Source organism: Pinus tabuliformis, chromosome J (genome assembly GCF_031772625.1).
Source record: "Pinus tabuliformis cultivar Carrire ecotype Pingquan chromosome J, CPIR1, whole genome shotgun sequence".
NCBI classification, from domain to species: Eukaryota; Viridiplantae; Streptophyta; class Pinopsida; order Pinales; family Pinaceae; genus Pinus; species Pinus tabuliformis.
Window position 1 is genome coordinate 378,428,833 of NC_142295.1, and position 7,958 is coordinate 378,436,790.

The following is a 7,958-nucleotide window of genomic DNA, read 5'->3' on the forward strand; positions in this document are numbered from 1 at the left end:
ATTTTCTTTTGTTACCAGAAGTTCATTGGAACCGCAATTTGAGACAGATGGCAGCGAACAGGAATTGAAGGAAATTATAAATTACTTTGTTAAGATAAATGAAACCAACTAAACGGTTTTTATGGTTCCCAAGTAATTACAGAACTATTCTACAGAGCTGCAAATTTTTCAGTTAAATTCATCTTAATGTGTCAAAGAGGAGAGTGCCACGAACCTGTGATACCATGTCAGCACCACTAACCTATCAAGAATATGAAAATAAACCATAAATCGAGAGCAAATATCCACAACAAACTTGGCAACTTCTCTCTTTATCATACCAAATAAACCATCACTTTATTTACAAATAAAACATAATAAAATTACCCATAATGAAACAATCTCAACGCTCATCATAACTTACAAATATTAAACAATCTCAACGCTCATCATAACTTAAACAATCGAAACTGCTTTGTAACACAGCACTGCCATCTTCTGCAGAGGTTATTATTCAATTGTTGGCGCAGCCTATTGTTTTAAGGCACGACAGCTTCTCTACTTGTTCACACCCGACATTTATCTCTGAAGTGTTTTCCCAACTGCAAAACTCCCCTAATTGTCTCAATTCTTTGGTCAGATATTGGCAAATAAGCTATCAAGGCACTTCTGCTTCTGCCTCCCTATGGTCTTTGGAATGTGTCAAAGGGGAGTCCATATATTTTATTCTGGCAGTTGTATAGGCACCTGCAAATGCAAACATTTAGGTTTCAGGTACAAGTAGATATATAAATGCAATGGACTGAAAATATGAATCAAGACACCTTTGTCTACCTGAATTTCATGCTGCCACAATAGTTGTAATTTCCTCCCACTCACTTGTAACAATGAATCCGGGAATACAAGGAATTATAAGATGTGGTAACCCTCTTCACAATCTTCCTCTTAAATAACCATCCTCGGCCGCAACAAAATGCCAGTTCCTCATAACACAAAATTGGAAAACAGTAAATAGACTTCATCCCTTACCTTCCCTATCATAATATTTTTGGATGCCTCCGTGAACTTCGCTTATTACCTGTTCATTGAAGAAAAATATACAGATTTATCATTCTGCCCTTAAACAAACTTGAGAAGTGTACAGATCTATCACTCTTCATTATCTACTAATTCAAGGAGGAAAAATATACACCAGGCAGATCTATCACGCTTGGACTAAACAAACTTGAAATATTCATTTTAAATAGAAGACAAAGTTTGAAATGAAAGAAACACAAGACTATAGCTCCACGAAAACTTCAATCTGGGTTGTTGGTGGTCTGCTGCAAACGACTACAGAGCATCCATTTGTCCTCAGCAATATTTCTCCCAAGATCTTTGTCGTGGATTGGCATATGTAATTTAAATTTGGAAACCCCATATTGTTGTACCCTGTTTTTTTTAATGAAAAAACAAACAATATACAGAGAGATTCATAGATTCACTTACCAATAATGTGTAATTTTCTTCTAACAAGCGCTCCAAACAGTTTCAATAATAATGGAAATCCATCACAAGGTTTGATAAGCCGATCTACCAAATCTATCCGCTGGATGTGGCTTGACTGCACGACAAGGTCGAGTAAGCACCAACTGAATTGCTCATAGTTTGAATATTGGCTTCTACCCTAGAAGCAATGTGTTTCCTCTTTCCACCATTTCCAGCGATCCAATCCATTATCTGCCAGGTGACTCTAAAGATGGGAGGGTAAAATGTTCTTGACCTCCGGACCACCTATGATTGATAAACACATCGTACTAAGCGATGCTAGAGGTGTAAAGATAAAATGTTCTTGACATCCAGACCACGTGGTGTGTGAAAAAGTCGTAACAGGATTATAAGTCCAGGCTGAGTAGGAGGCCGAGGAGGGAAGAGGGAAAAAGCTTTGTTATTGTGATGGAGAGCGGTTGCCATTGATGAACAGAAAGATGAAGCTCAGACATAGACAGACAGGCAAATGCAAAGAGGATGAAGCCGAGGCAGGTAAAGATCTAGATAACAAGATAAATGAAGCTCAGCCCAACATACATATGATCGCTGATTAGCTGGAACTGCACGCAGCAATCTTGACCTACGCCTTGAACGGGAGACATCCCACCACATAAAGATTCTTGAGGTTGGTTGCGAACAGACAGGCGTTTAGTGCTTGACAGCTTGTGAATTGTGATGTGGTCCTTTCTGAACCAATAGTGCTGACCATGACTCCCTGAACGCCAACCACTAGTTTTGCTTTTGCAATTAATATTCTTAGCACAGTAATCCATCCAATGACCCAACTACCAACATGGTTCGCTGGGGGCACATGGCCATGAAAGCAATTTACTTGGTATTAACATTTGTAAAAGTAATCTCCAGTACGAATTCAGCGAAAAAAGTTCCGCTCCCCTAGCGTCATCGATACAGCCCATTGGATGTCGATTATGAAGCACGCCAAAGGAGGGTAACAATAGAGTAATCAATGCTTTGGAAAGAAGGTTGAGGAGTCCCAAATTTAAATCTATTGTTTGTCTCAGGACTAGACTCGCGTATATATATATATGTAAATAAAAGATGGTTCGTAAGTGTATTAGTTTTTGTGGGATTTAGTTTTCATTATGGTTTTAAATTTTACGGCAGGGCAGAGAATAGGAGATATTTTATAGGTAGGTAAAGTATTTTTCAATTGATTAATGGAGTTCATTTCAACTTTTTATGTGGTCAGTGTAGTTGATCAAAAGAAATATAAAATGTATATGAATTTAGGAATATAAAAAGTGTATTTGCTTGATAAATGATGATTTTTAGTGTCAATTCAAACTTGTCATTGTTCATTAAGTTATTGGATTTATTATATCAACAATTTGACCTATGAGATTACTAAAGAACCTCAAGTTTTATTCATTTCAGAACATTTAAATTTAAGTTAGCAATGAAGCTAAAGTTAAGCGTGCTGTAGTACTAGAAAAAGTAGTTAGCGACATTGTAGCCATAGTTCAATCTATTATTATTGTTTGGATTAGTATCCCTTAGGGATATTGGATTTACTTCATCAACAATTTGACCTATGAAATCATGGAATGATGTCTAGTTTCATCCATCTCACAACATTGAAATTCATGTTGGCAAGGAAGTCAAAGCTAAGTGTGTCATAGTACTAAAGAAAGCAGTTAGTGACATTGTAGCCATAGTTCAATCTATTATCATTATTGGGACCATTATCCCTTAGGGTTGTTGGATTTACTTTATCAACAATTTGACCTATGAGATCATTTCTATTATCATTATTGGGACCATTATCCCTTAGGGTTGTTGGATTTACTTTATCAACAATTTGACCTATGAGATCATTGAAGAATCCCAAGTGTCATCCATCCCACAATGTTTGAATTCATGTTGGCAATGAAGTCAAAGCTAAGTGTGTCATAGCCCTAGAGAAAGTAATTAGTGACATTGTGGCCATAGTTCAATTTATTATTATTATTATTGGGATTAACATAGTTTGAAGGGGTGAGGTTATGGGTGAGGAAAGTACAATCCATGATGAATTTAATTAATTTGATAACATATAAGCATTATTGTTGCTCCACTTCCAAACATGTGTCATCTTATGGTTTAGAATTATTGCAATCTCATTTACATTGTCCTAACAATTAACCGTGTACTCAATACTCAAATAGATTTTCTCGTTGCTTGTGTAGGTGGAAGCCCCATCAACACTTTTGACATGCAATGTGATCATCTACTCATTCTTCTTGTTGATGGCAACTTTGTAAAATAAACTAGGAGACAATGCTCAATATCTGCTAGTTGTTAACCCTCCCTAGGCTTGTTCTCAAATCCCCTACCACTATCCCTCCCTTCGACAAAGTTATTGATGGTGAAGTCCAAGTTGAGGATTCCTTGTACTGTCATTGATAAAAGAAGGCATGTAAAATATGTTCCCTAATTGTAATGCAAGAGGGTGAATCCACGAAGATGTATCCCACTTCTTAGTAACATGTGGCAATGAAAATTTGACATTTAACATATTTTTTAAATTGAAGCCCTCAAAACTCATATACACCTTGTGAATTTTGAAATGTAATTAAAAATAAATTTGTAATAAATTATGTTATCTTTCTAACATGTGTGTGTGTTATGTGTCAAATTTGCATTTAATTATATGTTTGTCTCTGCATTTTTTGGAAAAAGTTAACAAGTGACTTGTTCTCATCAATTAATTGAGTGCTTAATGCATATTTTTCAAAAAATAAAATAAAATGAGCTCTATCTATACAAGATGTAGTTTATTCCACCTATCTTTTAAAAGATCTTTTTTGGTAAAAGTATATTTTTAATTAATTTTTCAAGACGATAAATTAATATTTAAATCTCATTTTATACACCTTCATGTTCCCAACATAACTTTTCCTCTTGCTTACGTAAATTGAAAAACTAAAATACACTTTTGAAGTGGAAACATCCTAATAGAACACACATGTTTTATAATTATTTCGTTGTATAGTTTTTACACTGTTATTTTTTCTTTGAACGATATCATACTAATGGGATTTTTTTTGAAATATAAGTTTAAAAGAAAATACATTTAAAATATCATATGAGACTAGAAGTGTGAAAATGTTATAACATTGGATAGAGTATTCAATGATGATTTTATTGGCATCAAGTCCACCACATGAGATGGAAGACATGAAAGGGTTTCACACCATGGAAGTTTCAGTTGCAAAAGCTCTTATAGAAAGGGGTTATGATTTATGGTATTTAGGCTCTTAATTGACAACCTCTAATAGGATTTTAGAAAACCTCGATGATAGTTTAGTAAACCTTGGATCAAGGTTTATTTTGAGTTTATGAAATGACTTGATCAATGTATTGTTGTAATCATCAAAAATAAATCTTCAAAGAAAATGAAATAAAAAAGGAAAATATATGTGAACTAAGTCACACCTAGCTATATTCTTGTCATTGTCAAAAGGAAAAAAACAAGAAATTTGTGTGAAATCTAAAATCAATTTGCATTAATCAACAAATCAAGATGGGAAATATGACAAAGTGCAAAAGGAACTATGAGCACCAACTTGTTGACAAAGATGAAGTACAAGAGAAGGATAAAGAGAGGATGAGACAAAGATAAGTAGAATTGAGACAACAACATGAAAAAAATGTGGGTCAACCCATTGCCAAACCTTTGGTGCATCTCACTGGAAAGTCTTCAAGACATACAATGAGGGAAATTGTTGGGCCTTCACTTTGATGCCTTGTCCACTATCAAAAACATCCCTTTTTCACCATTTTACCCCTTCATTTCAGCTCTCTATTATCCTTTTTACCATAGTATTCTCTCGATTCTTCAAGAGAAATGTCATTTCAAGCTTATAAGGTATTAAGTTGCTAAATTTTAATGATTTTCATTGTTTCTAATGAATTAATATAATTAATCTTGATTATTGCTAATGATAGTTATGTTAGTATAGATTTGATAACCTCTATGCAAATTTAGTAACCCAAATCATTTGTTGTCATATCTGTGTGCATCCTAGGTGAAATCCACCATATGGGTTTTGTTGCTAGGTGGCCCAATATGGATCAAAGTTAGTTGGATACCTCCCAGGTCAAATGAAGAAGATATGAGCTCATGGTCAATGCCTTGGTTAAATGTAGGCTATTATACACATATAATGCAACAATAGTCATCCAACAACAAAAGAAATTGTGGCTTGATGATGACTATATTCTCATGCATTTCATGTCATGAGAACATCACAAAAATAATTTTTTTGTTCTATTTATTGGTCATGGTCGTTCTGTTAGAATTGAGAAACATGGGACTATCTGCTTATCAGGGAACACCATATCTTTGTTTATAAGGGAAATGCTTCAAATGACTCTGCAAAATAGGGAGTTGGTTTTGGTTGCAATACAACCTCCCCACATTGTATATAAATGTTGTATGATGTAAAGAAAGGGATCAATCATGATTTTTTGGGAGTCTGTATATTTACGAAAATAGGGAGCATGTCGTGGCTTACCATGCCCTCTCCTATTTTATGTAAACTTTGTGTAATGTAAAAGGAATTGTATTGATGTTTGTGAGAGTAATAAATTGGTCAATGAAATAGTTAGTTTTTTTATCTCAAAGTTGGTCAATCGATTTAATGTGATGGTTGTATAGTAATGCATGTTTTAGCTCAAGTACAAAGCTTATGTAGGTCTATACTGAGTTTGTGCAAACCCTCTTCATGATTAATGTGAACTTTTATATTTCATTTTAATATAAGTGACGCTATTATGAGATTTATGCTGGAGTAGATTAATAGTCTTGTATCTTTCATTGTATCACAAGCTAGTTAGGAAGGCCACCATATCTGGTTTTCATTGCAACTATTTCCTTTCTTAGTTAGATTAGTTAGATTAGATAGATTTATACCTCTAATTTTTCTTCATAGATTATTATTTCAATTCCTGTCATTTAAGTTCTTGAATTATTCAGATGCCTTTAAATTGCAAGGTGGATTTCCCTACAAAAGTTAGGCTTTGAAAGTTGAAGAATGAAATTGCTTCTCAGGGAATCACATAATCTTTTAATGCCTCTAATGCCAAACAAAGGTTGTTATTTAGTGCCAATATGAAGTTTAATGTAGTCCCATTGATTAATTTAGTTACCGGATTAAAGTTGATGATTAATTAAGATGGCGTATTCTTATGTGGATGCTTAAGTAAAATTAATAGGATTAATTTTGATGTTAAGTAAAACTTAAAATAAATTAACTATTATGGTAATTGGGCTCTTATGTAATTGATTGATTCTTTGATTATACCTTTACGATTTATTTATGCTCATAAGAAAAGACTTCATGTTCATGTTGCATTTTAAAAAATGTGGTTATTTAACTATAAGGTTCTTATGCAAGAATTCCAAGCCATCAATTTGGTATGATTTCGTGTGTTTTTCATACAAAGATGTAAACAAAATTTTGTATAGGGGTTCTCTACATCGAGCTTTTGTACTTAAAAAAACCCACTTCCTAAAAAATGCATGGTTGTGTATTAGACTAAAGAGGGGTGAAATTAGTATAACACCAAGCCCTTAGACCCAAGGCTATCTTATTGCAATGGCATATCCCTATGTACAGATGTAATGCACTTGTTTTCCTATTTTGATATTATAATTTTTATTTGTGGGGGTCGAAATAAAAATGGGTATTAAAAATTCTATGAAAAAAAGGATACCTAGGAAATCTAGTAAAACGAAGGGTTTTAAAATTATAAATGTGCATTGGAAGGGAGTTCAACAAAAGGATATTGGGAGAAAAATTTCAACATTTAGTATAATTAGGGGTATTTTTTAACATCCCACAAATGAATGTGTTATGCCACAAGTTGGATGAGTGATGATGATTTCCATGGAGCATTTTTAAAATTGATTGGAATCTCACATCTAATAACATTATAGCCTCCTTTGTTCGTATTTGTTTGTAGTTACCCTTTCCTATTTTCCATAGGATTCCCTTGGTAAAAAAACCACTCTAGCTCCATTTTTACTTTCTCGATGTTATAATCCCAAATTTCTACTAAAAATTCATTTTATATGGCTTTGTGAATATTGTTTAAAGCAATGCTTTTGACCTCATGACCTTAGGACTCTACCCATACCTCCTACTTCTAATTTAATTGCCATAAGTTTTTTAAAACTTTACTTTTAATTTAGTTTTTAGTACATTTATGAATATAACACTAGAATCCATATAACCTAATTTTCACTTAACCTCGTTCCAATCTAGGTCCATTATATGGATCTTTCCAAAATATTATTAATGAAGTGCAGAAATGCAAGATCTAGTAGAATGTAAAAGTGTAGTGAAACTATATTTTCATAACTATAATTACACCTTTGTTAATAGAGAGGAAAAACTTTTATAGGAAAAAATAAATTTTGTAGCATTGCAATTTAGTACATAATA

The 7,958-nt window shown here is 33.4% G+C and overlaps 1 long non-coding RNA gene across 1 annotated transcript; it reads right to left on the minus strand.

Moving 5' to 3' along the window:
• Window positions 1-300: 300 nt before the first annotated feature.
• LOC149227310 (uncharacterized) lies at window positions 301-2,170 on the minus strand. The gene is made up of 3 exons (XR_016247121.1): window positions 1,468-2,170; window positions 814-1,057; window positions 301-726 (listed from the first exon to the last, which is right to left on the minus strand). It is a non-coding gene; the product is annotated as an uncharacterized LOC149227310 (long non-coding RNA).
• Between the last annotated feature and the right edge of the window lie 5,788 nt (window positions 2,171-7,958).